This window comes from Tyto alba, unplaced genomic scaffold, assembly GCF_018691265.1.
Source record: "Tyto alba isolate M040663 unplaced genomic scaffold, T.alba_DEE_v4.0 Super-Scaffold_23, whole genome shotgun sequence".
Classification (NCBI taxonomy): Eukaryota; Metazoa; Chordata; class Aves; order Strigiformes; family Tytonidae; genus Tyto; species Tyto alba.
In genome coordinates, this window is record NW_024881297.1 from 13,593,795 (window position 1) to 13,607,515 (window position 13,721).

Here is a 13,721-nt window from a genome sequence, read left to right on the forward strand (position 1 = left end):
GCACTTCTCTGTCACTCTCACCTGGCCTTATGGTTGTTAGGTGAGTCTGGAATGTTAAATCTCATTAAAATACTGTGAATGAGGAGTAACCACTACTACATCTTATAGGCTACAGATCAGTGATTAGCAGAAAAAGGCGTATTTTAATTCCATGATTTAGCTAAGATCTGGGAAGGAACTGTCACAGTACCCATGTGCTCCACCCACAGGAGGAAATTTTGCTATTTAAGTTACGTTGTTGAATGTTGGTGGTTTTCAGTTTTTTGTTTTTAGAAAATTCTAGACTATTACTTTTTAGGCAAAACTGATTTCAAACAGCTCTCTTCCTCAACTTTTCCAATACATGTTAATTTTCCAGAATGCTGATTCACTGAATAACATAAATGCTAAATGTTTTGGTAAAATTTAAATTCTGTAAGAATTGATTCATAAAACAATTTAGGTGGCAAACTCTTGTAGACTTGATTGGAGTTGCTTGAATGTTTGATGAATTTTTGTACCTGTGATAAGAGATGATCTCTTTTCTTAAAAATGTCTGGAAAGAGTGTCAGAAGTAGAGCATGGCAAGTTTTAAAATACACAGCTAGGAGCTTGAGTAGAAGTTGGAATATGTTCATAACTTGATGCCTGATGCTTCAATTAATTCTTTGTGTTGAGGACTTAGTTTTGATTATTCTAGTTTTTCAGAATATTCCTTAATATTTTCTACAATTATATAGAATAAAATATTTTTATAAATAAATTTAAATATCTATTGCATGTATTATTTCAATTTCTTTATAACTTTATTTATAGTGTATAAATATACATATGCTTATAATGTATGTCTTTTTTATAATTATACTATGTGATATTTAATGTCAATAATGATCAAAAGTGCTCTGTTCTGGATAAGAATTTCCTTCCTTATGTTAACATAAGGCAATATAGTGTCCAAATATATTTGAAAAACAGGTTGCTTTTAGGACATGCTAAAGCAGGATTGAATTGTTCTAACTGGTTAATCTTGATGGGTAAATGAACTGTTGTTTCTTACCAGGTCCACAGCTAGTTTCGTTTTCAATTTGCAGCTGCTGTGAGGTATGCTTGGAGTTGCACATTCATTGATCACATAATATCTTCTCTGATTCCATTTGTTATTGTTTTATGTGTATATTCATGCACACAGATGGTTATCAGTTGTCTCTGATGTTTAGGTGTTTCTAACTCCTGGAACCTATCCTGAAGTTGTAAACTTTGGCTGGTGCATAGCATTTTATGAGATCTGTTATGATTTGTGCATGTTTTAATGTCTGACAATTTAACAATGACATGCTGCTTTTCTTCTACTACATAATGCTGAATAGTAACTACACTTGAAGGTTTGTATTCTCTGTATGTTATTAAAAGGAGAGGTATGCCTCAAGGTTGTTTGTTATAATTCTGTAGTCAAAGGCAGAAATCAGAAGGGACAAAACTGATCTGACACGGCTTCAGCTCATGTGCAACAGTAAACAGATTAACTTTGGTTCATATGTGAAGTAGACATAATTTGGGAGTAAATATTACAGTGTATGTAATCAGAGTTTACTTCCTTAAACAACCAGAGCAGTGCTGTTGAAAATACTGAACCATAAAGAAACTGGAAAAGTACTGAGTATTTGTTTGTTTTCTTCCTGTTCAGACATTCAGTACAAGTTGTTAAAAACATTGTCTCATTGAAGTTTACTCATACACAAAATGAAAAGGTTTTTTAGTCTGATTTAAGATATATTATTACAGTTATTTGTGTATATTTGTCTTACTGGAAGTTAATTCTGTTTAAAATGAAATAATCCTATCAGATATTCTTGAATTAGAAAATATTCCTAAATTTAGGAATTAGGAACTTAGTTTGGAGGAGGATCTTGAATTTATGTGTCTATGGTGAAGGAATGTTCTGACCCATAGGCTCTTACTACAGAGGAAAGAGTGTCTCTGTCTTTCTGTCTGTCTTTCTGTCTGTCTTTCTGTCTGTCTTTCTGTCTGTCTTTCTGTCTGTCTTTCTGTCTGTCTTTCTGTCTGTCTTTCTGTCTGTCTTTCTGTCTGTCTTTCTGTCTGTCTTTCTGTCTGTCTTTCTGTCTGTCTTTCTGTCTGTCTTTCTGTCTGTCTTTCTGTCTGTCTTTCTGTCTGTCTTTCTGTCTGTCTTTCTGTCTGTCTTTCTGTCTGTCTTTCTGTCTGTCTTTCTGTCTGTCTTTCTGTCTGTCTTTCTGTCTGTCTTTCTGTCTGTCTGTCTTTCCCATTTATCTCTGGAGATAAACACCCCTATGTGTGCTGGTGTCTTTGTAAGAAAAAGGTGCTAAATTTTTATTTCTTTGCAGCCTTCCATCTTATTCTCTCCCCTTTCTCTAGGGTACTTCAAAAATCTGTATTTCCAGTACTCAGCTTGGGAGTTTCTTACAGGCTTATTTACTTTTTCTTTCCATTCCCTACCCCCACCCCCCACCCCCCCCCCAGTAACATCCAGCCTTAGTTTCAATGACCTGACCTTTTCAACTGGAATAATATTCCTCATGAGAATTTCCTACTAGCTCTACTGCTGAACTCAATAAATATATGATCTTTCTTGATAGCAAAATGGGACCTGACAATCTCTGAATCTAGCCAAGAATTTAGGAAAATCTAGCTTTTAAGTAACTGTTTGCCTAACAAACTACCTTTGGCTTTAAGCACCATACATGATTAAGTGCATTTTTGGTCTTGGGCCAGGAGCCTCAGCACCATGCACAATCATATCATTGAATTGTAGTGTGCCATTATTTCTCATAAGGCTAATGCCATAAATCTCTTCATACTTTACTGCAGTTAACAGGTATCAGACTCCCTTGACTCTTCTCTTAAAATGGTCAGCAAAAAGTTGCAGAGTTCCCAGAGCTCATTTGAGTTCCCCCAGTGACATCTAGGCTTTTTCCAGGAAAGATGATACATCTTAGTATCTCCAGGATCTTGTAAATGCAAAAGAAAATATATAACATGTAAGGTGCTGTTTTTTTCAGGGAGTTTCATCTCTTTTATGTGCTTAAACGCTTGAGCAGTCATTTGATCATGCATTTTGACCTCCTGCATATTTAATGGTCAGAAGGCCATTAAATTGTTCGCTTACCCATGCATTAAGTTCAATAACTTCTGTCCTGTTGCCTTGAGGAGCCTCTAGAACAAACTTACTTATTTTTAAAAACTTAATGTCTAAAGTTCATTTTCTGAACTCTACAGTTAGCTGTGAGTTGCACAGCTAAATAATATGAACCCCCCAAAAGACTAACAATTCAGCGACATCTGCTGAAGGACAAAGAATATCTACCTTAGCAAGTACTGGAGAGACAAGGCTACTGCAGATATTTGCACTATATTTTTAGATTAAAAATAAGACCATGCTATAGAAATAAAGTGGCAATTTCTAAAGTTCCACCTAGCAGTGAAACAACCCTCTATTTCTTCCTTCTGTCATAAGCTATTACTTTGTCTTATGGCTGTCAATACAACAAGTCTAGATATAAAATCACTTATTTGATGGAATATTTCTCACCTGATATTCGCTCTATCATTGTTCAAATAACTGAAGAACAATAATATAAGATAAATCCAAAAAAAAAACCAAAACAAAACAAAACAAAAAAAAAACCCCAAATCTTCATACCTATTTATTTAACATGACAGTCACTGACTTGTTGTATTATTTGAAGATACCAGTATGTGAAAACACTTTTATAGAAATCCAGTCCTGTTCATAGTAACATGTTTATTATTTTCCTTTGATATTAACAGAATGTGTACCAGGATTTTGCATTTAGTTTGGCTGTGAACAATTTATGCCAATGAACTGCTAGTACCTTTTAAAAATTAGTAATTAGATTTCAGTTTTAAAGTACTAATTACTAAAAGGGAATATAGAGAAGTAAGACAGTAATGACCAAAGAATTCCGCGGACATAGCACTACTGAATGGTGCTTTACTTGCTTTCTGCCTTTGTCATGGAGCAACATCTCCAACTGCTGATATTATACTGATTTTACTGAGCCTACAGATGTGTGACAGGTTATACTGTCTCTGCATGATTGTCTAAGTTAAATCCAGAAAAGTAACCGAAAACCTTGCTTGATTTCTAACAGCACTTTTATCATTTAAGAGTAACAATATACCAAAAAACATAAAGTGCAAATCTTATAACTGTTAAAATAATTTTTATAGCTTCATTTAATTTAATTTGGGAATATAATGCAAGGATGCATTAAGAATGCTAACAGATTTGGCAATATTTATAATTGCACATGACAGTGTGGCCAGAGTTTCTATTTTTTGGTGGTTGTTTTCCTTCTGTTTTCCTTCTTTCTGTGATCATTTTCTTTTACTCACCCTGCATAAGGAGGTCATTGTTACCTTTTGCCAAATGTTTGATTTGTATGTATTTTCAATATGTTTGCTGAGAACATTAACAGTTCTGAATAGTTTTGTGAGATTGTCAGCTATACATATAATACTGCATAAAAACTTGCATTCAGTCCCAATCTTGAAAATGGTAAAAAACAAGCTAACCAAAAACCAAGCAAACAAAGGAACCAGTAGAAGTAGGCTTCTTATGGGTTTAGCTTAAGTCCATTTTGTTATGAAACCAGTTATTTTTCCCTTTCTCTTGTTTTGCTTATGGATTTTAAAAAAGCTACTCTTTTATTAGCAAAGATACAAGATGAGTACATTATGAATCTTCTCATCTCTTATATATTTAGAGCTGAGAACTAAATTTTTGACAATTGTACTTTGTTCACTTCTGATAAATTTAAAAATCTAAATAATGGGGGGGGGGAACACAGAAAACTTGTAACAGAGATTTTTCTCTCAACAAAATGTTTTGTATTCAGCACATTCAAAATACTCCCATGTTGAAATTATTGAAAAAAATGTGACAGACACATTTTAGATCATTTTCCTGATTATCCAGGCAGTCACCTATGATGTGGAAGAGTCAAATGGTAATTTTCTATTCTGCATGGTTGTAGGTGGTTCAGACAAGGAACTGCTTCTTCCACAACTGAAATGAATAATCTGACCCCACTGGATTTATGAACTCAGCCTTTTTCTTGTTGGTGCTTTGAATATTGAGATGGTTCAGACTATGAATAGAGACATATGCTTTTCTAGGGTTCAGACTGTGTTATATTGTTATTTTACCAAAAAAAAAAAAAAAAAAAAAAAGTAAACAAACAAGCTAATGTTTCAAATGCAAAATCCATGAATACTTGAGCTTGCAGGCTGGAAAACATTGAATTATTTCTTGGAAAAATCTGCACTGTATTTAATGCTCTGTGACCATGTATCTATTAATGGTCTGCTGGCTCTGATCCCCAAATCAAATCTTAAATACACACAAAACCCAGTTTTTAAAAAGAGGAATAGCTTTCTGTTGTATTAAATTACATTAATTTCACTCCACAGGGCTTTAAGTTCTGTTCCTTTAAATTGTGATGTGAAAAGGCACATAAGCATTGGGCCATTGAGACTTGTTTCTGCTGATGTCAAAAGAATTTATATGCAGGAGAAACTGAAAAAAAAATGCTGAAGTATAGTAATATATAAAATACAAATATGCAAAATAGGTACATTAAACTCTTTAAATCATAATTAATTGGACTGGGGCTTGCTTTAATTTAATTAGATGTGGTTCTCTGGCACTAATGCCCAGAAAATGTTCTGGTCTTAAGGTCATTGTTTCTATAAAATGTTAAGGTTCTAAAGGCTTTTTCCCATTCCAGTTGTCAGTGCAACCATTAATTCCTGTGGCTTATAGGGTTAAACGCTAGGAAGTTGAAAGCAATTTGGGATTCCTCTTATTGTGAACTTTGGCTAGTAATAATAATTCTGAGTTGGGTAAAGAAACTCCAATTGTCTCTCCTGGAGAACACAACTCTGTCATCCAAGTGCTCTTTACCCCAGAAATATGTTTCAATAGAAAACCTGTGATATTGGTTAATATATATTTCAATTTATCTTTTGCTTTCTCATTGTCTCTAATCAGATTTTAAACTCTCTGAGAGAGAATCCTTCTTTGTAAACAAAGCCCTAGTAATAAGTATGCCTCTAAAGATAATTATATTTGAGAGTATATACAATGACAGTAGCTCAAATAAGCATTTTTTATTTTCTTTTTTCCTCTCTTCTTTTTTTTTTTTTTTTTTTTATATGAAGTATCACTTCCATTTAATGTATATTAAAAACAAATGTTTTTCTGCTAGTTATACCTGGTGTCACATGTACGCATCTAATAAATGTAGTAGGATGGGTTTCCCTCAGTATGAGTGAGTTGACTCATGTAGCTGGGTTCACAAATGAAGTGGAAGAACCTCACAGATTTCTAATACTGAAGATGATAAAAGTGGAAACATCAAAACTCTACACAGATACAGTAGAGGGTAGCATTTCAAGATGAAAATAACCTCAGGGTTGTTCAGTTTTGTGCATTATTGCATTCAAAATACTTTAGTATTTTGCAAGTAGAAGTGGAAGAGTAGCTTTAGAGAAAAATTATATAAACTTACTTGAAGTCTGGCAAAAAACCTAAGCAATCTCATGCTAAGCTATAAGGGCAAGTTTTTTCAGAACTTTTGTTTTGCATCTATGAAAAGGTGGGGCTGAATTGCTCAAGTAAATCATATTAAAAAATATATATATATAATCAACCCTCAAAGCAAAGAACAACAACAGAGGACATTCCCTGCTTATTAAGATATTCATTTCTCAGTTGAAAAACTGAAATATTTTTTACAAACTTATAATCGTGCATGTTGTCCTAGGACCTGACTGTTAAGAACCCCCAAGGGTTGTAAACATATTCAACCAACAAGACAAGTTTAACAACTCTTTTAATGATTTGTTAATCTGTTACAAACTCCATTATGTTTCTACAAAGCCCTTACAGGAGTATCTGGAAGAGGCAAATACTTTGCTTGAAACAATGTGTTACCATTAAAAAAAAAAAAAAAAAAAAAAAAAAAAAAGAAGACAGAAAACAATTTAATGTAAAAAAGCCCCAAAAATGCCACCAACCCAAAAACAAAGTCTTCAGCACCTGAACTCATTCCATGTGCTCAGAGCCAGATTCAGCAAAATATCACACATGCCCAGAGTGTACTGACTTACCTGAGAAATGAAGGTATGCAGTAGTAGTTTGCAGAAGGTATCAAAAGCCTTGCAACATTAAATCAAATTTTAGACGGTAAGAGAAATGAAGGCCAGTGAGAGAGAACTTTTGTACACATTATCATTAATGCCACAGTGATCTATCTCTGACAGACTAAAATCCAGAACACTTACCAATATTGTAGTTCTGTGTCTCTAAGAGCTATGTTCCAATTCAAAATGATTAGCAGACGGAAAGTGATGAGAATTTAACTAATCCATAGCATTGTCCTAAAATATTTTTCTTCAATTCCAGTCTGCAGCTTCGCTCTTCCCGTGCTCTTTTCAGATAATTTGGGTGTGAAATAAAGACAAAGCTTGACATTTCTCATAATCCTTTTTTGTTGTGCACAGGTGAAGAAATTACAAGATGCAAGAGAATATTGTAACGTCAAAATGTAGCTATTAGTTCCTCTGGGAACTGCCAGCAATTTGTTTGAGGAAGTCATAATTTCTTTCTTACAGCTGACAACCATTTCTAGAACAGTTGTGAGAGCCCTGTTGCCTTTCTTTTCCTTAGCAGAGTGCAGAAAATATTTATCTATCTTAAAATTATACCTAATTTTTAGGTATAATTAGGTATATAACTTTAGGAGTTTCCTTCCAGATTTTTTTTCCTCTGGATCTTTTTCTTAGGTCCAATAGAACTCCACTATGTCTGAGAACCAGACCATCTTTAAGGAGAGCTTCACTGGACTGAAGGAAGTGCCAATACTATGACTTTTCTGTAGTCCTAGTTTTCTAGAGAACTGGACTTTTTCTAGGTAAGCTTTTTCTGTATAGAGTGATATATATATATAGCTTCTGAGGGATCTGTTCACAAAGTGTGATGGTCTTTGTTGGGCAAAATCTGGCATTCCACATCTGTGTGTCATTTTTTGCTTTGTGAATAAAATTGTGCTTCATTGTATTGTATATCATTAATTTGGCACAGTAGAAATAACACAAATCATAAGAAAAATCCATTTAGTAGCACTTTCAAGCTGACTAGTGTTGCTTTGTGCCCAGTCTCCCCTGACTGATCTGCCCTGTGTCAGAGCTTTGCCTCAGTCGCAGCAGTCTCTGATGGGCACACATCTTGGTGGAGGTGAGAAGCAAAGAACTTGGAAGTCTGATTGCTGGAGAGCAGCGCCTTGGTGCGTTGGCTCATGTGGTGTTCTCCAGACATTAATGTCAATTGAAATCAAGCTGGAAAATGAAAAAGCTCGACTCTAACAATGGACTAACTCATCTTTAATTCCTCTGGCAATGGTAGAGCTGTAGTTGTGAAGCATAACAGTATGGGAATGGGAAAATCCTATTGCAAATATAGAAATGTAGATCAAAATCTGCCTGCCTACATAGTGGAACTGTCTTCTGTGGTACCTGCTGATGTTGATGGCAATTATCATGTGAAATACACATACGTATTGAAGCATAAACATATACTTTGAGAATTAAAAAAAAAATCTAAACTACTTCATTGTAATATGAATATATCTATTTACTTTCCTCTAGGTTTTGAAACTGAACACAAGGGCACTCTACAAATTTATGAATATCATTAGTTCATTATGGATAAAAAATTATTTCCTAATTAGACTGAACAGTAAGTAATACTTTCATCACAAAATAGGTACTTGTCTTCATACATAAAACAGCAAAAAGTAGCTAAAGTGTTTATGGTCACTCTAGCAAATTGTTATATATTTTTGATTTTGTCGGCTTTCATACTTCTATATAATTTCAAACAAATTTTAATGTTAAAGTGAACAGTTCGCATAAAAGTCTGTTCCAGTAGATCTTATACAGTAGGAGCAGTTCTCCAGACTGTTGCAGTCATTGTTTCATTTCATCATGACATTCAAACATATTGTCTCAACAGATTGTTTTCTGTCAATGTGATAGAATTGTTGTGACATCTGCAAGCCCCTGAAGTTTATGGGAAATTGACATTCATAACATTCTATAGAGGGACTGTGGTAAGCACTTAGTGATTCTTTTTAACTCACTGTAACTACTCTGGCCAGCATACTTCAAAGGCACATAAAATTGTACATAAGAAGTACTTTAGCTATTTGAAAACTTCTTTCAACCTCTCAATATGACTAGCAAGGCACTCGGTACAGATCTATGAAACTGGCCCTGTCTTCAGGATTTTTTGTCTTAACTTAAAAATGGGGTTAAAATGTATGTGCTAGTTAGAGGAAAGGGTGTAACACTTTGGAAGTGGGTGCAGAAAGCACTGCAATAAGGAATGAGCAGTGAAAATTCATTATGTTCCTTGGTTTGTTTTTCTAGGAGCATATCTGAAGAGAAGCAAGGTAGTTCTACTAACTTTGTGTGAAATCAATCATAGTTGAAGAAACACCAGAAAGACTCAGAAAAGCTAGTAGACTGAGGCAGAAGATAACTTTTTATGCAGCTCTGGAAAAAACATGTTGAAAATAGTTGTAAGTAAATCTCATTATAGTGATGCTGATTTGTCTGGTGGGCCCCAAGTTTCATGTTTAAACTCACTCTATAATTTAAAACCTTTCTAGATTGCAATTCACTCTGTGCTGGATTTTTTGATTGTTCTTGGATTTGATTTTCATACTCTATGAAGAGTATCTTATGAGAGAGCTCCTCTCACAAGGCTTTAGGTCCCTGCTTTATCTTTAGACAGCTTGTCTGCCTCTCTGCCTTTCCTCCTTTTCTTCTTTTATTTTTCTGGATCTGTGACACATGGGAGTAGATGCTTGACCTTCAGGGAAGAAGCGATGGCTATGTGTTTCCAGGTGGTGCCCAGAGAAAAGCAGCTTCTGTCCAGATGTGGCCTTTAAGGTAACACAACAAACAGTGGTACCTGGTTACTGTGCACAGTTAAGTACACTAACTGTATGGTGCACATGGTAGAAGTACAAAATTTGATGTTGATATCAGCATCACTATAAATTCATGAGTTCAGGTTTAATTAAACAATTTTATGGGGTTTTTCTTTTCATTTAAATCAGCTTGTGAAACTAAGTTTTTTACAAAACTTTCAGAAATCTTTTGGGCTGATTGCTACTGAAACTTTATTGACTTCTCTAAAAATCAGTCGTCTTCTGCCTACGGAGAAACTTTTTTTTTTAATGTATGTATAGAAGAGAAAACTGAGGTCTCCATCTGGAAGAAAATGCTGATATGTTGAAATAGTTACTATGCTTAGTCTTAGGCCTAACAGCACTATGTTTAGAGGCTGTGACAGAGCTGATAAGTTGATTTGTTATAGAAACCAGGCTCAGTCCCCAAGTCATCCACTGACCTGCTCATTGAACCAAAGGCAGATGGATATGATGTTAGTCAGTTGTACGAGACCAGCTACAGGCACTGATGTACGTTTAGCATGCTGTCTTTACTGTCCCTGTAAGCTATGGGAGACCTATGGCTTTGACTTCTGCCTTCAGTTGATCCAGTCCTACTGCAAGAGAGAATAATTACTATTAACTCTGTGGGGAGAAGGATTTCATATTTACATTCTCATTCAGAAACATTACCTTCTAACAGATGACCGCATTAGAAAACAGTGATTTAGAGATATTATTTGGGTGTGGATTATTCTAGCACAATACTGGTTCCCGACCTTATGAAAGGTCAAAGCTGTTATAGATGGGTCCATTTCATCTCGTACTGAAATCAATGGAAAGGCTTCAATGATTTCACAGCGAGTTTAGCTACCATAACAGTCTTCCTGAGAAAAGCACTATGTAGCCGAGTTAAAGCCCACCAATTATCCTGTGTGTCTTGCTGCAGTATCTGGATAATGTTACAGCTATACAATTTCTCTATTTAAGAGCATGTTCCTAAAATTCAGATTTTGTCAAATTAACACCATTTTCGCTAAGACTAAAATACATACCAATGGTAATTATTTGAACTTGTGTAACAAATAAGAGGGGCGTATTTTGATTTAACTTATCATTCCACAGTAGTAGTGATTTGCATTAGACTATGATATTTGTCAGTCACTCTTATAAATGCACTTATCTCCTAACTTTTTTTCATTATCCTGCAGTGATGATTATCTGTAAATATTAATCCACTATGATTTTCTGTTTCAAACTAGTGCTTGATTCAAGGGCCATGGAAAATTTGTCATTCCATTGTCTTTTCTTCTTTCCAAAGACTGTGTGAGATATCTTCGATTTACTTCTTTCTGAGGGCATCCCTGCCTGGTAACATATAAATCTCTCTGTTTTAATGTCATTTCTCCCCTTGGGTGTCTTTCAAATGCTTTTAACTAGGAGGGAGTTTGGTGGAGTAATCCATCAATGTTAATAAGACCCTGTTCAAATTGTGGAGGCCAGTAGTATAGTAGCAACATGACTGGCTCTGAAGGAGGTTAAAAGAACGTTAACCTTGCATAAAGCCATGTCTGTTTCCCATAGGGATGCTCATCTAGCTTTGACAAGTTTAATTAAGGAAGTTAAGCAGAATTTGGAAATGTTCCCTGAGTTTCCTAACAGTTGGAAACAGTTTGGATGCAGATAAGAGCATGTGCTTTATTTGCAGAGGATGAAAATGGAAACAAGGAAGAAAATTAAAAAAAAGAAACCAAACCCTTTCTGCTGTTATCTGCAAAAGAGTCAATTATTAATGCTACTACAAAATTATAAAGGTTTTTTTTTTTTGTTTTTGTTTTTTTTTATTTCTCTTGAACTGATGTGGAGAGAAAAGGGACAGCCCCAAGTATCAGGTAGTGAAATTCATGGTTTTCTCCAGCTACCAGAACTCTGATTTTTCAGGTGTAGAATCAGACAGTAAACTCTTACAGAAACACACACTGAATTACTATATATTTAAAAAAAATAATAAAAAACAAATAATCTGATACTGAAGTGTCATTTCAGATATAGTCCATAGTTTTCTGAATAGTTCTGAAAGGAACCAATATTGTATCCCTGGAGTTTAGCTATAAAAGAGTTAAAGTGGAAATTTAGAAATTATAAATACTATTTTGCATGTTCTTGTTTTTATATGCAGTGTGTTTACTTATTTTATTCCTGTACTGTAGTGGCCATTGCGCCCTGGATATTTATGTATAGCTTGATATATGTGTATATTACTACTATTATTTATTATATAAGAATGCTTTTCAGCTATTTTGTAGCAATAACAGGACTGAACAGCTGTACACACTGATAGGTCTTCGAAGGAAAGAAAGTATTTCATTAGAAGTAACTTCTAGGTATATAAATACTTGGAGTTTGGTATTGACTGTTTATGGAGAGACTTGGCTGGAGATCCATTATACCTTGTAACCCAGTGCCAGGCTAGAGATACTTGAGTGAAGTCCAAGATAGTTGATATGTCAAGACACTTTACTACAGCAACATACAGGGAGATTACCTTTTGCCTAAGAAGTAGGACTTAGTTATTCCTGTGTCCAAACGTGTAAACTGTTATTAATCTTTGCACTGAAAGAAAATGAATGCAACCACTTAACCTACTAATGTGGTCTCTTGCCTGACACAGCAGAAATGTCCTGCTCAATCTGTGTTGATCCATTACTACGTATATATTTTGTATTGAGTTGTTGCTCCATAAAGCAGATGGAAAGAAGGGAGCAGAGGTTCGAATTTCCTTGAACAGAGAAATTCATTCCAGGTGAGATGCTTTTTTGACCATTGCCTAAAGGGGAATGTTGTTTCAGGTGTGAGCGCTTGCTGGCACAGGTGCTTCATGTGGGGTAGGCAGAAGAAAGTGCAGCCCATGGCCCTTCATGCCTTGCAGGGCAGGGAGTGGGTGCTGAGTTGCTCAGGCTGAAGTGTTTCTGAGCGTCTCCTGACACAGAATTGAAGCAGCTAGGGACTCTAAATCAAAAATATTGGTGCCTACAAATTCCTAAATCTCCTCTTCAATAACAGAGAGAATTGTCTGGACATGCTTTGGTGTCTGGATCCTGGGACATGCTTTGGCAGTAGCACATCTGGGTTGGTGCTGTTTGGCAAAGACAGCTTGGAGAAACCAGAGGTCACTAGAAATGTTGCTTCATCATTGACTTTTGAACGTTTGGGAAATGGAGGAAACTGGGAAGCTAAACATCCTTCAAGTTGATGAATTCCCCTTTTTGCGTCTGATATTGTGATCTAAGGCTGAAAATTACAGCCACAATGGTAAATCAAACCCATTGGAATTAATTTGGGGAATTTTTGGCATTAATTACCTTGTTTCTTGTTAGGATCAAAATAGATCACAACTAATTCTGGTAATAATTAGAGACTATTCAGATGAACAAAAACCTTGACATAGGGGGATGTATTGTTGCAATCCAATATTTATAAAGTAGTGGTTTTACATAAACAATAAAATGTGGTTATTCCCATGAGAGCTATTTTATTTTTTTTTCTACTTTAATGTTTTAATTAATAGGCTTGAAATTGCAATTTGTTAAAATGCCAACAAATGAAAAATCTCTTTGTCTGGTAACTCTCACCTGTTAGTAGACAGTAAATAGGGACCTAATTTAACTGATTTTCTGTATAAACCTTGTCAACATGTTAAAAACACTCTAATATCTACACAGCCCA